Raw genomic sequence first — 27,209 nt, 5'->3', positions numbered from 1 at the left:
ACTTGCAATGAGACCCTTGTGGTAGGGTCTTGTTGCCGCAAGCCCTGTAGGTGATGTCAGTGGGGCTGGCCCCAGACGATAGGTGTTCCCATGGGAACGCCTCTGATTGGGCAGCCACGCCCCCAGCACGCCCACCAAAGGGGGCGTGCTGTCACTCACCATCGACAGCATGCCTCCTTTGTAGCGAGACCCGAACGACGGCTTGCCCGTCGCTATCCGGGTCTCGCGCATGTGCACGACGGAGCCGCCTCCATCGTGCGCATGCGCACTGGGCCAACATCGACCCGTTTCCGAACGCTTGGCGCTTGCGAGCGGGTCTGAATTAGGCCCATAGATTGTAAGCTCCACTGGGTCAGGGAAAGATGTGAATGGTAAAGTATTCTCTGTAAAGCACTGCAGAATATGTGTGCACTGTATAAGGCGTGGCTGGTGCTGGAGACACACAGGGCAGGTTAGTAGAAAAGGCTGAGGGACAGTAATCTACAGTAAGGCACCAATTCTAAAGACACCATATTACTGATACAAATGGTACCAAATTAGCAAATATATTTTATTAATATAAATGTGTTTGATCAGGGAAATTCACATTTTGCCCCTGCACCAAAACTGCTGTTCCTACGTATTATCTGGTTGAGCCTCTGTTGCATGTTCATGACTTTTTTTCCTTTGCAAACAGGCGGTTTCCAGACCATGTGATCTCCTGCATGAATAGTGAATACTGACTCAAGACACTGCCTGTCCAGGAAGGATCAATTTCTTCAGAGGTTTCCCATTGCAGAGAGAACATATAGATAAAAAAAATACTTATTCACCTGCTCGCTGTGTTTATTAACTGAAGAGAGGGACTGGGGGCTTATCCATCAGCTCGCAAAGTGGTGGGCATGCCCTTAGCATGATAAAAACAAGGGGAGTGGCTTGTGGGTGTGGCATTTCACATGAGGCCACAAGACCACACCCACTTTTTCGGCGTCTTGCCAACGGCGCGCACACATAGGGCCTCTTTCAGGATTTTTTTCCAGGGCCACTTTAAATTCCCAATCCGCCCCTAGTACAGCCTGTTTGGTTACAATAGGTGTTAGCAGAATGTGTAATGAATGTTAGTCTAGACAGATGTCCTTAACCAGGATGGTGACTTTATTGGTAACAGCAGTGTACACAGGGTTAACAGCGTTGACAGCAGTAGTAGCAGTAGGCAGAGGGTTAACAGCAGAGAAATGGCTGTGGATATCAGGAACTGCAGCAGGTCTCTACAGTGGAGCTAAGTACTGCAGCATGCTCACTAGCATGGCAGTGACAACATCCTGCCTCCGCATTAGCTATATAGGAGGAGACAGCGCCGAAGCACACTCCTCTCCACGTGAGTACCATTCATATGATGTGTTCTGTTAACTAATCATACAAAACATTTCTGGCTCTCACTGCCTTGTAAATAGAAAATGATTATATTTTTCGTTAGTACAATAAGTGTTGTGCAACTTAATAGCTACAATGTGTGAGCTCAAGTAACAGCTGCGAACAGTAACTACTGATGATTCTGTCATTACTCATCTATATTCATCATATTCTCAGTTGGTGCTTTTGAAAAGTGTTGTATTTATTTAAAGCAGTACTGATTCTACAGATATGCCCAGCTATATTGTTGTCCCTGGCGTGGCGAATCGCGCCACGCATAGTGCGAGACGCACACCTGCGAGCGTTTATGCGCACTGCGTAACGCGACTGCGCCTCCATAGGAATGCATGGTGCCATCAGAGATGCCCTAGCCATGTCCGGACATGTACGTTCTGCCCAGTTCGACTCCTGATTGGCTGTCTGGCTGCATGACGTAGCTATTACATAATGAGGGAGGGCACGGGGGTGGCACAACACGTGAGGTTGCTGCTGTAGGGGGCGCTCTTCCCTCACCTACTTTCTCCAACACATCAATTCCAGGCTCGGAGCTCACAGCCAATCAACACCGGTTTTTCACCTCGAAAGCAATGCCTCTTTTCTCTGCTTTCCACGAGGCAGCCGCTGATTGATGGGAGGCTGGAAGATAGTCAGGCGGAGTAACAGTGCATTATTATTTGCATCTATAGGGGCTCACCTTGCAATACCCCCTGAAAACGCACTTACAATTTGGCGAAATGTTACAATAAAAAAATCCCCAAAAACCATAAAAGGTTATGGCTTAGCCGGTTATGTTACACACACAATTTTTATTACCCAATTCCGACGTATTAACATATGATCTAGCCATTATATAGCGAAGCATTTTCCATACGTATGTTCTGGGTTCAAATTGGTGAAATATTCGCCATGGGCATACTAGTATATATAATAATTATCCTACTAAATGTGCGCCAAACAACTCAACCTCATATCTCCTTATCCCACAGGAACTCCTATACACAAGATATAGCATAACCACATGCACATTCTCACTATCAGATACTCAGTATCATATTTAAGAATACACTCCACATTGCAAGCTTGTTCTGCCGGGGCGTTGGCATGCATACATTATTGATTAGTAAATGCAGTCTCTCATCAAACAATGTCTCTCAACATTTTGGCTGCTGCATTTAAACTCTGGTGAGGGTATTCTTGGTAGTCTTTCTATACTCCTCGTACTGTACAACAAGATGATAAGTATTTCTGTCTCCAAAGAGGTGCTTGGCTATCGATAATCACTTCTCTAACATGGTCTACAACCCTCGATGATTGCTCATAGTGGATATATGTAACTATGGAAAAATCATTTATCTTTGCTGTATGCAGAACACTAGTTATAGACACCACTTTCTTGTAACGATACTGCCTTTGAACCTCTATATACCCCTGCCTATACCTTCTGATATCCTGCCTATAAATCTCTAAGGATGACGCTATTTTGCGTACGCAGTCATACAGTAAATAAAGACTCCAGACCTAGAACCTGTGGTTCCAAAGCACAAAGTATTATTCAAGTAAAAGTACAGTCAGTTACACGCTATGATCTTAAATACAATTCTAGTGCAAAGGAATTATACAGACCCAAGTACAGTTATACATATGCAGCGCTTTCTGGACCAGATGTAGGCATCAGCAAGAAACCCCCGTCAATCAGCATTCAGCACGAAGACTAGAAACCCAGAGTCAGAGCACACATATTTATACCCCCCAGAAATAGACAACACAATAGAGAAGTTTGTTGCTAATACCATTGGTCTTAAAGGAGAGGGCATATGTTACAAGGCATCTAACAGGTTGGTTCATATAGACACAGTCCAGCCTCTAACAACTGGTGGTCTCTAGTTTCCCGCCTCATGCAAATCCTAACAGTTGGTCATATAATGTACATTTTGTTGCTTGAAGTCTCTGCTGTCCATAAGTTGAGAATGCCTGTTGCGATCTCTACATCGATGTTACCGGAATACTGTTGAGAGAGTATGCATCAGTACAATACCAAACATGGCTTACTTATCACATATAAAACCTTAGTTACAAAATAATCTTTATTTCATAGCAATTATAGTAAATGTGCATACTTGAATCGTATACCTTAAAGCTTATGGAAACTTGTATGTGAATATGTAATGTGTGAGTATGTGGGGTTTGAAGTAAAGATGCTAGTTAACTTGGGGCAGATGCGCGTGCATGAAGCTAATATTCGGCGTTTTCATACAAGATCTTATGTATTCGCTAATATGCGACTAGTTATGAGCGCAATTGTGCGTATTAATGTGTGTATGAGAAATGGTGTAAGATGCAATTGCTTGATGCTAATAGTAATATCGCCACATGTACTAAAGTGTGAGTTTATCTAAAATGACGCTTGGGCGGCCATATGAAAAATGGCGTCTTGTGATCTCATTTCCAAGATGGCGTCTTGCGGCCAGTCGCAAGATGGCGTCGCTGCGATCCAATTTTAAACTGATCTTGTCTCAGCCAACTATCCAGCTTCGACAGTCTACCCTTTGATAGCGAACAACATGCTATCACAATCTGATTTTAAAATATAATCTTTAGGCTTACATTTATATACTATTTAGTGTTATTATAGGATGGCACAAGGTGGTTCTTAATCCATCAATAATGTGTCTCTGAGTGGGGACATAAAATTACTATTATACGTACACCGTGGATCTTGGAAGATCATGTCCTAGGAAGATCATGTCCTAGGATACACCAGTCCTATAAAGGCAGTCTTGAAGGGAAAATTTGAGACTTTACATTATCTGAGGTGTTTAAAAAATAACATTTCAATAATACATTCTATGCGGGTCTAAATATAATACATTAAATGATGGTATTTCCTAGTTCAGGGTTGTAATGCAGTTCTGTATTTACCTCACTATTCATACTGACCACCATCATAATTTCATTCTTTCGTTTTACTCTATTTTTACATTTTCCACACTTCAACACAATAGGAACACACCGGACACATATGCCAATTATTATGATGACAATCAGTATAAGGATTAAGAATTTGCCTATGCTGGCGATCACTTCCTGGACCCATTCCCCTAGACCTGAGAACCATTTCACTGGGTTCAGCCATGAAACCCATCCTTCTATCTTCTCCCCTACTTCAGCCACTGAAGCATTATGGTTCTTATGAAATTCCCATTTTAGCTGCAGAATTTCATCCATCATTCGGTCTATCACCTCCTTGGGGTCGCTGGTATCATTGGTGACATAGGTGCAACATTTTACTCCAAATTGGGTGGCCAAAGTTACACAGTACCCTCCAGTAACAGCAGTTAATTAATTTAACACTAGCCTGTGTTGCACCAGTTCTTTCTTGCATGCTTGCAATTCTCTCCCTGTATACCTGAATGTGTCATCGTACATCTTGGCTGATATTATATATTAATTTAGCAAGTTCCTGAATATATCTAAAATTTAATGTACCCTGAGCGATCCTGGTGGGATCCAATGTGACTAAAACTTGAAAGCCAGTTGTCTCACTAATTAACTGAGTGGCTTTATGCACGTCACCAGGTATCATATTTCGTTTGCCTCTGTGTTCATATTGTGTGTGAAGATATGGTGATGGTGTGTTTTTATGTATACCAAGCATTTCAACATGTGTGAGGGTCATAACTTCTGGGACTACTCTTCCCAGGTAACACAAACCTTCGGAACTCGGGGAGAGCCACTTATACGCTTTTCTTCCACATATAAAATATACATTATCAGGGAGAACATAAGGAATGGTATGCATCATTATTATTAAGCACATTTCCCTTTCAAACAATCCTATTTCTGGGTCTTCCATCTGGTACATGCAAGTCTCTGGCTGTATTATTTTAGCACAATAACCATCTGGCACCTTACCAATAATTTCTTTGGTGGAACTCAATGCATACCGGTACCTAAAATGTCTCCCACTAGATTTAATTGAGCATAACAGATCATGGTTTATGGTCTCATTATCAGCTCTTTGTGAGAAGGTCATCGTCTGATTATTCCCTGTCACTTCCCAACTCCTGGGTTTATTGGGGTTGGTTATGTTTAAACACAAAAGTGATCTATCTACTTGGAATTGATAGAGTTTGAAATGAGGTGGCTTGGATGAGAGGAATTTTCCATCCAATGTTTTTCCTTTCTGTAATTCTAAAATTTCCGTGATATTCAGCGGAAATGGCATCAACCCTACATTATGCTGTCCCTGTGGCACATGTGAACACACCCAGCAATCAGTTTGATTTAACACTTTGCCTACCATGCTATGATAATCCTCTAAAGTATACCCACCCCAGTACGGGTTATATTTAGGCTGGCACCGTTGGATTATTATTATTATTATTATTATTATTATTATTATTATCATTTATTTATATGGCGCCACAAGTGTTCCGCAGCGCCTTACAAAGTACAAAAACAAATTGAATACAAGTGACTTACAGAACAATACAATACAGGACATGGATAATATATATTGCTACATTAGTGACCATATCACCCAGATAAGCAACAGAGCATAAGCAACCAAGTGTTAGGTGCCCTAGTGGTGAGTAAGAAGTAAATGACACTATAGTAAGGAGAAGCACAAGAGGGTAGATGGCCCTGCTCGTGAGAGCTTACATTCTAAAAAGGTGGGGGAAGACAAACTGGGTTGACACAGATGGGGACGAAGGAGCATGTAGCAAGGAGTTAGAATGATAGCTGGAAGGCTTTGATGAAGTAGTGGGTCTTGAGTGGTGGATACAATTCTCATCAACTAGGACCCACAAAGCTCACAAATACAGACGATAAACCTCCACACCGTCCCCGAGTATTCGGAATAACAGCTCTCTTAACAATACCAGTACTAAGATTGGTCAGACACTCCCCTGATTGGCATTGCACTCCTTCTGACTCCACTCCATCAGCACTGCCATCAACTCCCCTCTCCACAATCGGTCCCCCTTCACAGAAACCGGACATTCCTGAACTGACCAGGATGGTGAACACTCTAAAAGAGAACATGAAAATGAACACAGCAGGCACATCCATTGCCTCAACAAGACCTGCAGATTTCTTTTAGTTCAGGTATCTCACTACGACCTTTTCAATAGTCCCGGAACAAGCTCGCGAGCGACAGGTCCACCCTATCAGCCTTGTCTCCGACTTGTTTCTCCACCGGTTGATTGACCTTTTTGCAGTGAGTGGAATGGACCCAGGTATCTCTCTCAGCCACCTTCAAAGATGTAGTACTTGTCAGCAGCACCTGGTATGGACCTTCCCACCGATCAGTCAAACAACCTGAATGCAAGAAATTTTTGATCATAACATATTCTCCTGGTTCAACATCATGACAGTTAGTTTCAGGCATATCATTGGACAACAATTTCAGTTTCTGCTGCTGTTGTTTTAACTGCTTACTCATTGATATAAGATACTTTACAGTTACCTCGTTGTTACCCTTCAAGTCTTCATGTGGACTTATAATCAAATGAGGTTGTCTACCAAACAGTATTTCAAATGGGGACAGATTTAGAGGGGGTCTAGGAGTGGTCCTTATACTATGTAGGACCAAAGGTAATGCTTCTGGCCATCCTAGTCCAGTCTCTGCCATGACTTTACTCAACTTATTTTTAATAGTCCCGTTCCTCCTCTCTACCTTGGCACTGGCTTGCGGTCGGTAGGGGGTGTGAAGTTGACTATTAATACCCATCAGCTTACACATATTTTGAAAAACATGACCTGTGAAATGAGTACCCCTGTCACTCTCAATGATTTTAGGGATACCGTACCTGCATACAAATTCCTGAACTATTTTCTTGGCAGTAAACGCAGCAGTATTAGTGGCCAGTGGGTAGGCCTCTACCCAATTAGAAAATACGTCAGTGCACACTAATACATACTTAAGATTCCTGCAGGGTGGTAATTGGATGAAATCAATTTGTATCACCTGGAAAGGTCCATCAGTCGGTGGAATGTGGGACGGTTTGGTAGGGATCGCTTTCCCTATGTTCTTCCTCAAGCAGGTCAGACAGGACATTGCTATCTTATCTGCTTGTGAAGAAAAATCTGGTGCGCACCAGTATGCTCTCACCAACTTGCACATACCTTGCTTTCCCAGATGAGTCAGACCGTGTGCTGCCTCAGCCAGGCTGGGGTAATATGCCTTGGGGGCTACTGGCTTACCTTGTCCGTCCCTCCAGAGCCCGGAGGACTCTTGCCCACATCCCTTGGACTTCCAAATGGACTTTTCCTGAATTGAACACAAATTTTGCATCTCAATTAATTTCAGCATATCAATTGTTTGGAAAGACATATTTTTTTCAGTGGGAGAAAACATTTTTAACCCTGCTGCCCATTTTGCAGCTTCATCGGCTCTGTTGTTGCCCAGTGACACCGGATCATGCTCACATGTATGGGCTTTACACTTGATTACTGCCACTGCTTTGGGCAGTTGGATTGCTTCTAAAAGATGTTTTATGTGTCAGGAATGTGCAACTGGTGTTCCTGCTGCTGTCATAAAATTTCTCAGACGCCATAGAGCCCCAAAATCGTGCACCACCCTGAACGCGTACCTCGAGTCAGTGTAAATGTTAGCAGATTTGCCTGCCTCCAGTTCACATGCTCTAGTTAGTGCTACTAACTCTGCCACCTGGGCTGAGTGAGGAGGACCAAGAGGTTTAGCTTCTATGATGTCTGTGTCATTTACAACAGCATAACCTGTACATAATTCACCTGTGTCTGTTTGTCTATGACAACTCCCATCCGTGTAAAAAGTCACATCTACCTTCTCTAAAAGTGTGTCGTGTATGTCAGGTCTAGCAGTAAAGGTCTGATTCAGATATTCCATACAATCGTGTGTATCATTATGTCCGCTGAACTCACCCACCGCCAGCAACTCGTCTCCTTCCACCCTTTGTACATCATGTTGTACATATGGTAAACACGTTGCTGGATTCAGCATGCTGCAATGTTTAACAGTGATGTTTGCAGGTGCGATTAGAGCTAGTTCCCATTAGGTAAACCTAGGCGAAGAGACGTGTCTGGTTTGAGCAGAATTCAGCAGAGCAGATACAGCGTGGGGAGTGTATACAATCATATCATGACCCAATACTACGTCCTCACTTTTTACTCACCAATAGAGCGGTAGCTGCTACACTTCTCAAACAGGTGGGGAGTGATCTCGCCACAGTGTCCAATTGGGCACTGTAGTATGCTACGGGCCTACTGGCATCACCATGTTTTTGTGTAAGGACACCTGCAGCTTCCGTACAATACAAATCAAAAGGTTTTTCATAATCAGGTATTCCCAATGCAGGTGCTTTTGTCAGACTATCCTTAAGATTAAGGAAAGCCTGCTCTGATTCCTCTGTGTGTATGACACGATCGGGCTTTGAGGAAGAGATTAAGTCCTGTAAAGGCAAGGCCAAAATAGAAAAACCTGGGATCAACATTCTACAGTATCCACACATTCCCAAGAAGGTACGAATTTGCTGTTGATTCTGCGGCAGTGTCATGTTCTGTATGGCCTGGATTCTATCATTTGTGAGATGTCTTAACCCCTGGGTTAAGCAGTGTCCCAAATATTTTACTCTGGATTGGCACGGCTGTAGTTTGTCCTTAGCCACCTTGTGTCCTATATGCGAGAGATGAAGCAACAAAAGTTTAGTATCATTCAAACATGACATAAATGAATCAAAACACAGCAATAAATCATCCACATATTGAATTAGAACAGATCCATTTGCAGGTTGAAAAGATTGTAAACAGTCGTGCAATGCCTGGGAAAAGATACTGGGGCTGTCTATGAAACCTTGGGGCAACCGTGTCCATGTATATTGCACACCTCTGTATGTAAATGTGAATAGATACTGACAGTCAGGGTGGAGAGGCACTGAGAAGAAAGCAGAACAGAGGTCAATGACAGTGAAATGGGTTGCATTTGGTGGGATCTGCATCAGGATGATGGCTGGATTTGGCACTACGGGGAATTGGCTCTCTATGACCTTATTAACACCTCTAAGGTCTTGTACCAGCCTAAAACCCCTCCCACCACTCTTTTTCACCGGAAAGATGGGAGTGTTGGCTACACTAGCTGTACGGAATAAAATTCCCTGTTCCAATAGTTGCTCAATTATTGGAAAAACCCCTAATTCTACCTCCTGTTTTAGTGGGTACTGGGGAATTTTTGGAGCTTGCCTACCGCTTTTTAAATTTACCATTACGGGGCTTACGTTTGCCATTAATCCAGTGTCCTGTCCATCCTTAGTCCAAAGGGAATCTGGAATTTTTGATAATATTTGATCTACCTGGGACAGATTTTCATTTAAACTGGTAGAGTGATACATTATCCTTTGGGGAGTGTCCAACATATCCCGCACCTCGTGCGCAACTCTCTCAGGGATATCTAAAAATACACCATCAGGGGTGCAATATATAACACATCCCATCTTCCATAACAAGTCTCTGCCCAGCAGGTTAGTAGGAGCCGCAGCAGCCGAAAGAAAAGAATGCCTGGTATGCAACGGCCCAATAGTAACCTCTGTGGACTTTGTTAAAGGGTAATGTTCCACTTTACCTGTTACACCCATTGTTGGTACTGTCTCGTTGGTCACCTGTAAATTAACGGGAGATTTTATCACTGACCTGGTGGCCCCTGTGTCTACAAGAAAAGGATATTCTGTACCAGCTACATCAACCATCATGACCGATTCTTCCCTAGTACTTCCTGTTAACCTGACTATCTGTAGACTACAGGTATGACCTGACCCCTAGCATTGGCTACCATTCTCCGATAAAGCATTAACGGCCACAATTGGAGCTGGTGCCTGCTGGACATTTGCTGTTCTCTGTGCATATCCCTTATGGGGATATCCAGGTACTCTCTGGTTTGGGGGTCCTACCCTTTTTATTCTGCAGTTTTTAATTAAATGTCCTGGCTGGTTACAATTAAAACATATTCGTGGATCGGATGAAGACACGGGTTGTTGTGAGGTTCGAGCAGGGGGAAAAGGTGGCGGATATGGGTAGGGATATGGAGGATAAGGGTATTGTGGGGGATATGAAGTTTGTGAGTAGTGTGGGACCTATGGTTGTGTAGGGTTAGTAGAATAGAGCTGTGTTTGCTGTTGTGTGGGATTAGTGAGGGCATATAACTGTTCAGGTGTAGGTGTGTGTATAGATGTAAGTGTGTCTGTTGGCTGTGATGTTACCGTCATTCCTTCCAGAGCTTGAATACTGACAGCCATTAGTTTTTCGCTCTGGATCTCTCTCTTCTTTGAGATGTTCTTATCATGTTCTATGGCAGATTCTATGTATCTATTGTGACTCCCCTCCAGCCTGGTTGTGATGTCTGAACCCGAGTCTTTAAGTTTTCCTTAAGACCATCCATGAGTACCGTGACTATCATTCCCCTGTGGTGAGTGCTATCTTTAATATCTTCTATCCCAGTGTATTGGGTGATAGCCTGCAGAGCCCGGTCGCAATACTCTTCTGCAGATTCACTCTCCTTTTGCTTTATGGTGAACATTTTGTTCTAGTTAACTACTACCAGAAAATATATACCCAATTGAGTTACAATGCGGGAAATGTTGCCTTGTTTACTTGGTCTGTTAAGGGAACGTCACCATCCAATACACAATCCGTGATAAATTTTGTCATATCGGTATTGCGTGGTAGACAGGCCCTTAACACCACCCGCCAATCTTTATTAGTTGGCTCATGAGAACTACCCAAATTCCTCAAAAAGCTTTGACATTTGGCTAGTTCCTTTTTGGGATCGGGGAATTCATTTATGATGGAATTTAGTTCTGCTCTTGTCCAAGGACAATGCATTACCACTTCCCTCGTGGGCACTACACCGTTCGCATCTGCATTTCCATTTGGAACAGTTATTGTCCGAATGGGATGCAGACCGGTAGCGCTGCTACCTTTGACCTTATTACCTGGCTGGGGGTTTAATCTGTTGCTGCTATGTATGGTATTAACAACTTCCTCTACGGGTGCAGAGGGTGTTAGAACTTCCCTTGCTGTTACCGATGGAGATGGCGGCACCACTCGTGATTGTCGTGGCATAGCATCTATCATTTGTACAGCATGGGAAATGGCAGACATTACAATAGGCTCTTCAACCACATCATGAACATTTTCTTTATAGTTGCTTAAGAGAGGGTACAAATTGCTTGTTACATTTTTATGGGTATTTTTGATAACTGTACTTGCACCTCCATCCACATAAGGTGGGGGTGGTGCGCGTGAACTGCTGGCAATACCTTCCGCAACGCTACCTTGCTGAACGTTCACGCCATTTTGCGACTCGCCCGCATTGCAATTCAGCGTCGCGGATGTATTCTCTGGCAATGCGCTCGCAACGTTTGCGTCGCTTGCGCATTTTTAAACCACGCATCCCCTTCATGCTGCCACAACTTTAAACATTCATAATATTTGACCTTTTTCTCTCGGGAGCGCATCAGACTGATGTGATCCTGGACATTATCTAATACATCTTTATCAAAACTACCAATTCTGGGAAATGGTCTAACACTCTTCATCATCATTTTTAAACCATACATCACAATACCTTATTGCATAAGTACCGTACTTAGTATGCACGGGCCGATCCAAGCGGCGCTTCCATTAGCAGCACATCATTCTCTAACATCTCTATTGTTTGCGTGGCTCCCATTCTGAGACAACTCCTACTTTTTTCAATAAAGATTTAAACTGGTGAAAGACAGTCAAGATACTTTCACTTACCTGCGAACGTCTTGGAAAAAAGGCGTATTCGCAAATCTTATGGAGGACCTCTAGACGCTTCCACTCACCTACGGAAGTAAAGGTCGCTTCCGCTCAGCAATCCCTTTTAGACTACTTCTCAACTGCTAGGGGGCAGCAAAGTACCCTTTGTGTTCCAGTTGATTTCGTCCACTCTCCCACCAGCTCACAATCACAATCTAGCCAAGATTATGTGGTTCAATTATAGTGTTCAAATAAGCCTAACAGATCACACACATTGATTACTGAACGCTGTAATCACGCTGGGGGCCGAACCCTAACAAAAATAACAAACCATACACCTGCTTTGTGTAAAGTAAACGGTAAGCTGCTACCGAGTCACTAGGCCAACTCCTGCGCCTAGCACTTAAGGGTCCTACGATACCCTTAACATTTAGGTCCCGTGTTACTCCCTAAACAAACACTCACAGTTACACACTTTTTTCCTGCGCAGAAAAATACACGTTAACCCAGATATTTAGCAACAATTGATAATGTAAACTCAATGGCTTTGTTTAAACATGTGGCAGCACAACCGGAAGTAGGTATACGCTATTGTGCGACCAGTCGCATACACAATTATGTGACTACCACACAACCGTATGACAACCTTTAGCTGCGTACACAAAAGTGTGTCTTTACTGTGCACAAAACTGCGACTCAGCCACGTGTTCAATACTGCGACACCCCTTTAAATGTTAGGTTCTATCAACAAAGGAAAACAAACTTTTTCCTCTCTTGTCCCTGGATTCTAGTCAGCGTCCCTGGCTCACACGAAAATGGGTAGCGATCTCTCAGCACCGAGCGGTTGCAGGTAAACCCTGCATGTGGCCACTCCACCCTTTGGTGAGATATCGATAACCGTATGTGCCATGTGAGTGGGTAAGTGACTTCACTACGAGCCCCCAACTAAAAATACTGCCTTTGAACCTCTATACACCCCTGCCTATACCTTCTGATATCCTGCCTATAAATCTCTAAGGATGACGCTATTTTGTGTATGCAGTCATACAGTAAATAAAGACTCCAGACCTAGAACCTGTGGTTCCAAAGCACAAAGTATTATTCAAGTAAAAGTACAGTCGGTTACATGCTATGATCTTAAATACAATTCTAGTGCAAAGGAATTATACAGACCCAAGTACAGTTATACATATGCAGCGCTTTCTGGACCAGATGTAGGCATCAGCAAGAAACCCCCATCGATCAGCATTCAGCACGAAGACTAGAAACCCAGGGTTAGAGCACACATATTTATACCCCCCAGAAATAGACAACACAATAGAGAAGTTTGTTGCTAATACCATTGGTCTTAAAGGAGAGGGCATATGTTACAAGGCATCTAACAGGTTGGTTCAAATAGACACAGTCCAGCCTCTAACAACTGGTGGTCTCTGGTTTCCCGCCTCATGCAAATCCTAACAGTTGGTCATATAATGTACATTTTGTTGCTTGAAGTCTCTGCTGTCCATAAGTTGAGAATGCCTGTTGCGATCTCTACATCGATGTTACCGGAATACTGTTGAGAGAGTATGCATCAGTACAATACCAAACATGGCTTACTTATCACATATAAAACCTTAGTTACAAAATAATCTTTATTTCATAGCAATTATAGTAAATGTGCATACTTGAATCCTATACCTTAAAGCTTATGGAACCTTGTATGTGAATATGTAATGTGTGAGTATGTGGGGTTTGAAGTAAAGACGCTAGTTAACTTGGGGCAGATGCGCGTGCATGAAGCTAATATTCGGCGTTTTCATACAAGATCTTATGCATTCGCTAATATGCGACTAGTTAACAGCGCAATTGTGCGTATTAATGTGTGTATGAGAAATGGTGTAAGATGCAATCGCATGATGCTAATAGTAATATCGCCACATATACTAAAGTTAGTATAGGTTCACATTTTTTCACATCACTCAAGCTCAAGTCACTCCCAGACAGAGCTAATTGCCCTCTAGCAGCCGGCTGACGGCCATCTGGGCATAGTCCATGCAGTAAATCTCCATCTGCAGGTGCAGGTCCCAGCGTGTATAGCTACTGGGGTATCCATGACACTACTGGCCAGAAGAGCAAGAATGCTCCATATACTTTAGAACAGGTAAATTGTAGTCAAGTGAAGGCGATATACTACATACTTAGGGGTCTATTTACTAAGCAGTGTTAGGAGACAGAGTGAAAAGTGATAAGGTGCCAGCCAATCAGCTCCCAACTGTCAGTTTTCAAACACAGCCTGTGAGATGGTTGGAGCTGATTGGCTGGTACCTTATCACTATCTTATCACTTTTCACTCTGTCTCTTAACACTGCTTAGTAAATAGACCCCTTATTTTGTTAAAGTGTTTTAAAGTTAACACTCACAGATTTAGAATAAAGTCTAATTGAATAAAACACTTCCCGTAATCTTTGGTAAAGTACTTTATTACACATTAAATAATTACTTCTTTCTTGTTCTGATATTATTCCAATTAAAAAAAACCCAGTAAACTCATAAATCTATGTAAAAAGACTACTCACCAGCTCACTATAGCCTACTGCTGTGAAGTTATAAAAGTTGGGATTTCCTAGGACTCCGCTTCACTGGCAGCTAACCGTGACATCTACAAAGACTAGGGATTCCTGCATCTGAGGCAGAGTTGGCTATTGTGCTGCTACCATGGGACGGTGAGGTGGTTCCTGTGGTACCAGGGCCAGATTAACAATGGGGCGGATGGAGCTACAGCTCCAGGCCTCCACATAAAAATAGGCCCATTGTCATGACACCATGATGTTGACTGGCCATCTGCTGTCCACACGGTCAGCCATAAATCATAAGTAGTAAAATTGTATTTCTATTTATTTCACAAAATGAAGCATTTTTTTTCTTTTACATATTAGGGAGACAGTTGGGCTGAGAGTATAGGGTTGTACACACCCACATGGCAATGGCCACACCCACACAGCACTGGTCACACCTCCTCTGCTTCTCATAAAAGGCCCTTGGTCATTTTCAGCTCCAGGCCCATGTGGCCCTCAATCCGGCCCTGTGTGGTACCACTGCATTTGAGGGTGGGGATGGGGAGTGAGATGAAAAGATGCTCCTGAGAGGGGAAGCCCTGTAAGGCCCCTGAAGGAAACCATGTAATAAACAGAGTAAAGTAACATACTACAGTTTGGCTACCTGGTGTGAAAGGGGTGAAGCATTCCTCATGCCTGTAGCTTGAATGTGAGAGAACCCCTGCAAAGAACACATTAGGCAAATAAAGATAGGGACACTAGAGAGGGAAATCTTGGCAGTGTCCACAGTCCTAACCCAGAAGAAATGATTCAGATGTATAACTTGCGCTAGAGGACAGGATGAGTGAGAGGAGCCAACTATTACGATGGAGTTCTTGTATTGGTAAAAGGTCCCTGAAAAGTGTCCCCATAGTGAAAGGCATGGACATCATGACTGTATGGAATCTCTAAAGCAACAGTATGGAAACTGTGGGGGTCCCCAGCAAGAAGAGGATGGTGCACCCAGGGAGGGTGTACCTGTCGGATGGAACATTGTGTGAAAATCTTGTGCGTCTGCATATTTTTGCCCATGTGTGTGAGAGACAGACTGCAACCTGTAATTTTGTGACACTGTCGGATTCAGAATGTCCAGAATGTCCAGAATGTCATGTCCATTGTAATGAAGTATATACTGGAAGAATTTGGAGTGCCCATGCTGGTAGCTTTCTGTAACAGTTTTGATTATTGTGGAGGAGGAGATGGCGAATCATGAGATACTGTAAAGGTGCCCATACACGGGATGATTTTTTACACTATATGGCTACGACAGGTTGGACAGACCAATCGTGTGAACATAGGTGTATTTTGTGTGTTCTGCGACCCCGATGCATGTCCCTGCCGTCGTCTAGTTGTACCGCAGATCAGATGGTTTTGCAGAGAGATCTCAACCGATCATGTACGATGTGACACACATGTATTGATCAAATGGTATGGTCTTATGTGGAATCATTGCATTTTAAGTACAAATCGTCCTGTATCTGAAGGGAAGAATTTTCAATTGAAATCGTATGCAACTTCAGATAAGATTCCAAATTGCATCGTGTATGGGGGCCTTAACCATCAATGTAACAGCTATACTTTATGTGCTGGAGGAGAAATGTTTTCCTAATTTGTCCTTTTCTAATAAAAATATATACACAAGATGGCCTGGTGCCCATTTTATCTACATGCACTTCACTGGTACCCATTTCACCACACAGCACCCTGTGTTAAACACCCATAGATTCGAGGCCCCACTGGTACCTATTCCACCCCATGACTAGACAAAGCTGTGAGAGAATAACAATTGTGCATTATACACCATGTCGGTCCAGCGTTTCCACTAGATACCAGAAGGCTCACAATGACATGCTATGCCATTTGTAGTTGAGCGATAATCAGCAATCTGCCCATGCATCTAAGTTGTACAGCACATGCATCAAGGTATATTATCGTAGTCGCTCGCAGGGACTATATAGTCACAGTGTGATTGACAGTCAGGAAGCATTTGTCAGAGGTAACAGGGAGGAGCGTTAAAGAACGTAGGCGTGTCGCGACTGTTTCTGGGGCGTGTCACATCCTGCATCTGCGAACCCCTACACAAGAAATAGTGCATGGCTCTGTTATCTCAGTTCCCATGGCCATTCTGCGAGACCCATATGCTTACTTAGGAGGACTGCAACATTTGAATGATCTACGACAGGGCTTCATCTTTGTGCTGCAACATTTTACACAGATGCTTGGATTTGTAAAGCCACAGGTGGGTGTCTCAGTACATCTACTGGTGCCTTCGACATATGCATATTTTCATATCACAGCTGGGTACATATGTGCCGCATCAGCAGCATTAGCATACAGCTCTGAGTCAGGCCCAATGTGCAGTAGTTGCCCAAAGCAACCAATCAGCTTTTAACTGTAATTTCAAACACATTATCTTTCTCCAAGGATTGATACATCTCCCCCGAAGCTGTATTGTGTTGGTTGAGGATTTGAGTTTTGCAGCGTCGTTTTTTAATCTCATTTATTTTTTTATTACACAGTGCAGCAGCTGTAGTCTGAGTAAGTGTAACTGTCAATCACTTGCAATTCTCTGCTATTCAGCCACGTGTGTTTATTCTTCAATTGAGAGCCATTAACTCAGCTCAGGCCACAGATGCTGCTGATTCATTCATTTAATCCAGTACATGAACGCAGAAATTTGACTCCAAAGGCAGAGAACACAAGAGCTGCATACCTGCACTGCACATCCTGAGTGAGGATAAACAAGGAACCTCAACAGGAAACGTATCAGTGGGAAGTTGATGAGGAGGGTAACAGACAAGGCAGTTAGGGGAAGACACAATACATGAGGTCTGGGCCAAAGGAGAGAGACTGACAGACATAAGCATAATGCCTCTACTTACAGACATCTTTCTAACAAAATCAAGACAAAATAATACCAGTACCCCATTAAAAACAAACTCAGCCCAAGTAACCATGCTCTTTTTCTTGAAGCATCATTATACGCACATCCCTTATACTTTATCCTGTCCCTTTGTAGATCTGGAAATCTTGGCAGTTGGTGGTACCCACCCCCTGTATGCATAGCTGGTAGCAAATTAAGTGACCTCAAGATATTTTGGAAGTAAAGCGACAACAGGCAAGGAGGCTGCATATTGTTTATCTATTTCCTCTCACATCCTATGTCTCTCTTTGCCTGATGGTTTGCATCACGTGTTCCCCTGATGTCGTCATTTCTGATACACACAGAATATAGCTACTTATCTGAACACCATTGCTGAAATTCTGCACAGTATTTGGGAACCTCTTTGTGAAGGAGATGCCTCAAAGCCACCAAAGTTCTGTAACTCATCACTGCCCTGGATACACCAGACACTGTAGGATGTACTATCTACCAATAATATTAATAGGCAAAAAAATCATACTATGGCTGATTCGTTTTAAGGGGTCTCCTTGGCATTATTAATAGTTGCCCCTTAATGCATTATAATATACTGACAAATGGGGACTACTTTATGGCGTGGTTTGTTCTTTTTGAAACTACAAGTCTCAACAATTGTTGGGAATTGTAGAACTATCAGCTACTGTATGGGATATCGGAATGTAGTGATATTGCCGGCGGATGGGATGCTGGCCGTTGATACACCGACGCCGACATAATGCTGATGCCAATATCCCGAATGAGATCAGGAATCCCAAACGTCCACGGCCGGATAAGTATTGTCATGTTCCCGAGGAAGGGGGGGTTAGGTTTAGGTACCTCTGGGGTGAAATTAGGTTAGGCACTCCCCCAGGAGTGTTAGGGTTAAGCTGCGAAGAGGGGGGTTAGAGGTTGGGCACCACTGGGGGAACGTTAGGGTTAGGCACCCACCCCCTGGGGAGGTTAGGGTTAGGCACCACAAAGGAGAGTTAGGGAGGAGAGGGCAGGGTTAGAGTACTTGCCTTCCCTCATTGGAATTCTCTAAATCACCATAACTAAGAATAAATATATTTTTAAAAGATTACAGCATTTTGGGAATGAAGGAACAGCTTATTAATGCAACTTTAGGTCAATATTAATTTCTGATAGATCCCCCCTATGTGTTTGGCACTTAAAGATGTATTGCATGCTGGGGCAATATTAAGGACAATTGTTTTTTTAAACAGGTAGAATACAGGATGCAAGTCAACACAGGGTTAGCACAGCAGGTACACAATGCAAAAAAATAAGTGTAACAGGTCAAGCCAGGAATAGGTTAACATCAGGCTTGCCTACCCTCCCGATTTGGCCGGGAGCCTCCCGATTTTCGGGTGCTGCTCCCGGCCCCCCGGAAAGGCAGGCAAGCCTCCCGGAAGCCGGCATCCCTCCCTACCCCCCGCAGAGTTAATATCAAAACCCCTGCAGTGGGTGGGCCCGGTGACGCGATTCGCCCTGAATCGAGTCATCATGGCCCCGCCCCCTGCTTCACAATGCCGAAAATAATGGCATTGTGAAGAGGGGGCGGGGCCACGATGACGCGATCAAGTGGCTCTGCCCTGGCTCCGCACCCAAATGTGATGTCATGACCGGACACACCCCCACTTTTAGCCGACAATCAGCTCCCTCCCGGAAGGAGGGAACTGATTGTCGGCAAGTATGGTTAACACAGGTGCTGTTCGGTATGTGGAACACACACCTGTACATACGCTTAGGGGGGTTTTCAATTAAGTGCAAGAATAGCAAAAATCCCGCACCTGCATGGTATTTCCTGCAGGTGCTGGACCTTTGCTATTTAATTAAATACAGCGTTTTTAATTTTTTTAGTGCAGGGATGTTTTATTTTGAGCGCCTCCAGAGCGCAACCAATTTTTCCTAAAATCCATATTTTTAGGAAAAATTGTCGGCAAATGCTCTGGGATGGGACCATGGTGGCACCCCTCTTAATGATTAAGCAACTGGAAGTTTAAAATGAGCTTAATTAGTCAGTAAATGCTCGCCTTTTGAAGCGCTGTCTTCTCCCTCCAGCGTTGGGACCCGGTCTTCTGCAGCAGCGGTGTGTGTAAGTATATTGTGTGTGTAGTATGTGTAAGTATGTGTAAGTGATTGTGGGCAGAGCCGTATTATAGACAGGGTGACAGGGGTGGTTGTCCCGGGGCCCCCACACATAGGGGGCCCACATACACTGTCCCCGGCCCCCGGTCACATACCCCAGATTAACTTTTTTCTTTTAACGGAGCCGCCTGCAGCATTCTTATTAGCTTTAGAAGTGCACCTTTTAGTATAAAGATCTTCTAGTCTAGCTAAGGATTGACCAATAATTCTTTCAGCTGCTATAATCACCCTAGCCAATGATCTACGATCCAAGCACTTGGAATTCCCATACCAAACAGTGATAGAATAAGTCAAAAGGCTCTCGATTATACCACAATAAAAATTTACCAATAATGCCTTTAGTTTCCTAAGAAAATAGAGGCATTGCTGAGCCTTTCCCACCACTGAAAAGATAAGCGAAGACCATGACAAGTCCTCAGAAAAATTAATTCCAAGAAACTTAAAACTGCCAACACTCTCCACTTCAACACCATTCAAGAATAAGGGACGGGGAGCACTTCTCCTGGACCTCCTAAAGTCTACCACCACCTCTTTAGTCTTCTTACTGTTTAACAGCAGCTTGTTGTCCTCTCCCCACCTAACAAGTTGATCCGCCTCCGCTCTGTAACTATCCTCATCCTCATTAGTGATCAAACCCACAATCGTGATGTCGTCAGCAAATTTCACAATGAGATTTGATTCAGAACTAGATACACAATCTGATGTATACAAGGAGTATAGGAAGGGACTTAAAACGCAACCTTGGGGTACTCCTATATTCACAACAATTGGAGATGAAAGCAGATCTCCCAACTTAAACAACTGAGAACGGTCAGTCAGGAAATCCAACAGCCAATTACAGATAGGCACATCAAAACCAATTGCTAGGAGTTTTGGTTGCTTTGGCAGCTACATCATAGGTGGCAGGATAAATCATTCTTGTAGGGTCCAGTGGTGATTTCAAGATGTCATTGTTGTGCTTTTGTCAGACACCTATCAACTACTGGTGGTGAGTAACCTCTTGCCAGGAATCTAGTACGCATCTCTAACAATTGTACTTCAGCAGCGTCTTGTGAAGTATTATTACGTAGCACCTGGACAAACTGCAATATAGGTAGTGATTCCTTCAAACTACTCACATGATGACTTGATGCATGGAGTATGGTGTTCCAGTCAGTGGGTTTACGGTATAGGGTAGAACTTAGGGCCTGATTCAGAGCCGCTCGTAAGCAGCCGCTCGCTCGCTCGCTCCGAGCAATGTTTGCACATCTGCGCATGCGTATGGGTCGTAATGCGCATGCGCCAACCAGTCATTGCGGTCGGAAATTGTGCGCTTGCAAAACAGCGAGGGCCTGCTAATTTGAGTGACAGAATGAGGCGTTTGTGGGTGGTGACAGGGGAAGGTGCTTGAAAACGGGGAGTGGAGATCCGAACACAGGCATTCCAAACGGTCAAAATGGGCGTTTAATGGGTGTGCATAATTAACAAAGCAGCGTCATCGACCACGTCACTTGGTTGTCTTTTAGCCTGAACTGCTCGCAGTGATTGCGGGAAGTAAAACCTACCACAAGCACTGTGAGCAGTTCAGACGCCTTTTGATGTACTCGAGTAATCTAATAAATAGCAGAGATGACGTATGATGCGAACGGCCAGGGGGCGTCTTTACAAAATAGCAAGCGCATGTTTAATTTGCTCGCTCAGACATAGAGGTGTCAACAGACCGCAAAGAGCGAGTGCTCAATTTAAATAGCCAGCCACTTTTTCTGAACAACCGGCTCTGAATCAGGCCCTTAGTCTAGTCTCTTGGTGAGACACTGTCACGTCGAGGAAATTTATGGAATTTTTATCAAAACTAGAAGTGAACCATATAGGGCTATCTAGCACATTGAGGATGGAAATCATATAAAAAAATTCAATGTCCATCCCTTTCAAAATGAGAAACAGATCGTCAATATATCTCTTATCTCTTATAACAAACTATCTTGTATATATTGTATATATATATATATATATATATATACTGTATATACACAGTATGTCTGTGTATGCGTGTGTTAAAAAATATATATATAGTAGAATATATCCGGCACTCAGGACAATGAAAGTTAAATAATGGGTGCCATCCTAAAGAAAATGTATAGAAAAATCCTTCTGGCTTGGGTATGCACCCAGCACAATACAAAGCAAGGCGGCACTCCAATTAGTGAATAAAGTCAATATGTATTAACAATTCGACATCATCATAACAAAATCCATGTGTCGACGTTTCAAGGCATATAGCCTTTTCATCAGGACATACATGGGAGAACATAATAAAATTATGTCCTACCTTAAATAGAAGAAGGAGAGAGTGCTGGAGAAATCACCTCACCGTGTCCGGAGCAAAGAGAAAGAAAACAATTGTGGACTGAATGGTGTCATAGTAGACAATGAATGAAATGAATGAAAAACAAAAACAAAAAAGTATCAAAGATAGTATCAAAAATAGAGTCTGCTAATGGTATACAAAATAACAGATATTAATTACCATGATATCAATTAACTGTATAATATCAATAAATATGTATCATAAAAAAGACAAAAAAATTTTAAAGAAAGAACAAACATAACATGAAAGTCCGACTGGAAAAGCTAAATTATAAGAATACATTTAACGTTTTTTTCATTAAGGCCCCTCGGGGCAATAGTATCTCCATGATGAATCCAACGTGCCTCGCACTGATTCAGATGCTTGGCTCTGTTGACCCCCCGAATATCAATGGGAACATGATCCACAATCTTATATTTGAGACTGGCTAAAGTATAATTAGCCAACCAAAAATAACGAGCCACGGGTTGTTCTATCTCTTTGCCTCCCAATGCCGCTCTGATGGAAGATTGGTGTAAAGCTCCTCGTTCTCTGAATGTGCGAGTGGTCTGGACTACATAATAGAGACCACAAGGACAAATAATGATGTAAATGATAAATGCAGATGTGCACGTCAGTACATGCCGTATGGGAAATTTACGGCCAATGTGCGGATGTTTAAAATAATGTCCCGGTTCTAAATATCTGCAGGTAGTGCAATTTTCCACTTAAGTTCATGATCAGCCAAGAAAGTCCTGGACCAAGCCCATGAGGAGGGGCAAACAAAATCAAAGACAACATCAAGCCTCCCATAAACAAGAAAAAGACCTAATTTTTCATTTATCACATCGTTCTTTGTCAGAATCGGAAAGGTCATTGCTTAACAAGGGTTTATCTTTTATTCCCACCAATCTTCATCATGATCTTAAGTGGAAAATTGACTTACATAGGTTTAACCGTTCCCTACGTAGAAAATAATTTTTTCAACATAAAACTCCTTTTACATCAATTGATACGTTTGCAGATTTTCATCAAATACATTCTTCCTCATCCTTTGATCCACCTTCATCCAATGCTTCATTAAAAACGTTTTCCAGATTGCTAGACACAGCGGTGACAGAATGTAAATCCACAAATAAAAACTTCTATCACAATTTAAGCAAAGGAGAGAAAATTCCATTACAACATCTGCGAGATGACCCTAATATAGTTATCCGCCCCGCAGATAAAGGGGGAGCTTTAGTGGTGATGGATACAACTTATTATTTGCATGAGATTGATCACCAGCTATGTGAGTCTAGTACTTATAGATTGCTATCTCATGATCCAACTTCCGTTTTTTTACAAGAACTGGATTCCCTTTTGTCTACTGCATGTGAACAAGAGCTTATTAATCAGAAATTGAAGGACTCCCTACTCCAGAAATTTCCTAAGATTGTGATTATTTATACAATACCCAAATTACATAAGGACCCAATTCATCCCCCTGGACAACCGATAATATCGGCGAGAGGGTCATTGTATCAAGTAGTTTCTCAATTTTTGGACTTTCTTATTCAACCGTTAATTATGAAACAAGCTACCTTTCTCAAGGATACAACTCAATTTCTGCTCAAATTACAAAATCTTGAAGCTCTTCCAACAGGCATTATTCTGTGCACACTTGATGTGAAAAATTTATATACAGTAATTCCCCATCAAGAAGGTCTATCAGTCATGCGCAGATTCCTGGTCAAAAATCAGTTTGACCGGTTAGATATTGACCTGTTCATGAAACTGCTTGAGCTAATGCTCATTAGGAATTATTTTCTTCACAATGGACAGTTTTATTTGCAACTGACGGGCTGTGCAATGGGGTCCTGCATGGCAAATATTTTTATGTTTGAATGTGAAGCACAATTTTTCTTTTCAGATGTCCACATCAGTAGTAAAATTATCATGTACACGAGGTACATAGACAAGCTTTTTTTGATCTGGTCAGGCACAGAGGAGGACTTGTTTGGTCTTGTCATTTCCATTAATGCATTGGATTGTCCGATCAAACTTACTCTTGAATATAGTAGCAAAGAAATTCATTATTTAGACGTTGCAGTATCTGTATCTAATGCACAGGTTCTCAAACTCGGTCCTCGGGACCCCAAACAGTGCATGTTTTCCAGGTCTCCTCACAGAATCAGTGAAATAATTAGCTCCATCTGTGGATTTTTTTAAAATGTGTCAGTGAGCAATGAATACACCTGTGCTTCTGCTGGTAGACCTGCAAAATGTGACCTGTGTGGGGTCCTGAGGACCGAGTTTGAGAACCACTGATCTAATGGAACCATCATAACTAACCTTTACAATAAACCCACAGATCGAAATACTGTTCTGCATCACAGCAGTTGTCATCCCTCATCTTTGAAGAAATCTTTACCTCGTTCTCATTTTATGCGGGCTGCCAGGATCACCAGTGACCCTCTAGCATTAAAGGGCTGTCTTGATGAATTAGTGGACAAATTTGTTATGGCCTATTATAACGTCCGATAAGGATCTAAATATGTTACATAATAAAAAATTGATGTCTTGCTATCAGAGAGGCAAGAATTTGAGAGATTATCTGGTCAAGAACGATGTTTCATCGATGGGCAAGCCTAGTAACATCAAGTCTTTTTTGGGTACCCCAAAGGTGGGGTGTTTCAGGTGCCCCAACTGTATTACTTGCCATTCCCTACAAACTGGTTAATTTTTTTTCCACCCGTATTCTGGTATTAAATATAACATTAGACACCATGTAACGTGTACCACCAAGTTTATTGTCTATGTTATCGCATGCCCTTGTTCGAAGATCTATGTAGGCAAGACGGAATGTACTTTGAAAGAAAGGATGGCCCAACACCGTTCTGCTATCCGGGCTGCCCTTGCCGTAGGTACCAGTGATCAACCAGTGGCACGACACTTTGTCACTGTAGGGCATAACCTTTCAGCTCTCCGTTATAAAATCATCGATCACGTCCCCCCGCTTATTAGAGGTGGTGATCGTGGACGTAAATTGCTACAGTGTGAGTCTCAATGGATTATGCGTTTAGACTCCCTTTCTCCTTGTGAGTTAAATGAAACGCTGGGTCTACAGTGTTTTGTATAAGCAGGTCATTATTTGTATCTATCACAGGTTATAGGGGCCAGGCAATGTTTTTTTTTATTATAATAAGCTCCTGTGTGATACTTACTTGTTATTCTTTGTGTGGTTCTTTGATGGTCTGATACCAATAGGAGGGACTTGTTAGTTATTTAATTCTGTGCAGCATATTCAATGACTAGGTTTTTGTAATGATTAGTTGTTACCCACTTGAAGTGCACGCAATCGTGCACCATCGTAGGTACTCACCTATGTTGCTGTTTTGTTTGGCATGTTAATGAGCACTCTGTCAAATTTTAAATGATTGTTTGTATTGTCTTTATGTGTTTGTGTCTTGTTCAGCGTTACGGTAGCCATGGCAACCGTTTGATGCTGTTGTGATGTGGTGAGGTCACTTCCGGTTCCGGAGACTTCCGGTTTCGGAACCAGGAAGTGAGGTCTCCATATGGCATGGCGTCTAACTACTATTTATATGTGGTAAGTGCTTTATATATGTTTGACTTGTATGCTTGACGAAAGCGCGGAATAAAGCGCTGAAACGTTGCAAAATTACCTTCTGTTTGTGGATATATTTATTACGGAGTGCCACCTTGCGTTCTATGTATTCAGTTTTCCCTGTTTTTCGAGGCTGACTGTGAAGGGCACCCGGCTCAGTTATTTGTGGTACCCGCGAGTGCCGGAGCGATGGCTATATATACATATATATATATATATACTGGTACATGTGTGTGTGTATATATCTGTGTGTGTATATATATATATATATATATATACACACAAATTTTAGAGATAGGGGCCCCACATGTTTGTTGCCAAGTGGCCCCCAAGGACTTTAATCCGGCCCTGATTGTGGTTGTCTGTGTGATCCCCTTGTGTGTGCTTTTTTTAACATTAAATACCATGGGTATTGGGAGCGCGCATACCCGCGGTATCCAAATTTGGGCGCGTGGTCCGCATGATATTTTGCAGACAAAACCTTGGTCCAAATTGAATACCCTCCTTAGTGGTGGCAGTGGAATGTATGCAGTACCTAAGGTGGTGACATAGCGATATCTACAGGCTTTATAGTGTCTGTAGGTGCAGTCTCCATTAGGAGACACTCAGGAGTACATCCATCTCTAACAGAGTCCCGGGGACCCTACAGCTGAGGAGATTGTGCTCTCACTCACACACTCCCTTAAGGCTGTATCTGGTTACATAAGAATACAACACATTCCATTCCTTGGATGCTTTTCCTGTAACCAACAAAAACAGGAGTATACATATATTAATCATAACATGACATAACACATTAACATTTCAAAGTGCACTCCAGTCCACATTTTTGTAGAAAGGCATTTAGCACATGTGACATCAGACTCTTAGGGCCTGATTCAGAGACAGACGCTAATGCTATCGCAACTGAGTACTCATACGCAATGCAGTTGCAAAAATATACAAATGTCAGCAAAGATTACCTGTGCATTAAGATAGCCACTGCTGCCTTCTCATCTGCGTGTGACTACGCATACCTACATAAACATCGGTAATATCGAAGAACATCGGCGGCCATCTTACCCTGCTGCAGCCATGGGAGCTTTTCTGACATGCAGAGCTGCATAGGCAATAGCAGTGGCTAATTTATGCATGCCCATGTAACAGCATTTAAACGGACAGGCATGCCTGCGTTTTTGTGACCACTCCCCATTACCACCCCCAAATGCTGGCAGTCTGTCAACTCACTTAGCGAAGGATTCCTGTATGCCATCCTGATCGCAATGCAATCGCAGCACATACGCATAGGCAACTAATTGCTCGATCTGCGAGAAAATTGCATTATTGTCCATATCTGAATCAGGCCCTTAGTTAACATATCCAGTGATTCTCCTCACTAGTCACATATTGTACCTTTGTTGTCACATGCACTGCTGATAGGTCTTCTTAGCTCAAATGACACTAACTCACACAAGGGCCAACATTTACTAAGCGGCGGATTCTACATTCTGGAAAATT

Source organism: Taudactylus pleione, unplaced genomic scaffold (assembly GCF_031769625.1).
Source record: "Taudactylus pleione unplaced genomic scaffold, aTauple2 ptg000170l, whole genome shotgun sequence".
Taxonomy (NCBI): domain Eukaryota; kingdom Metazoa; phylum Chordata; class Amphibia; order Anura; family Myobatrachidae; genus Taudactylus; species Taudactylus pleione.
The sequence above is the reverse complement of the archived record's forward strand: the minus strand, read 5'-3'. Positions refer to the sequence as shown.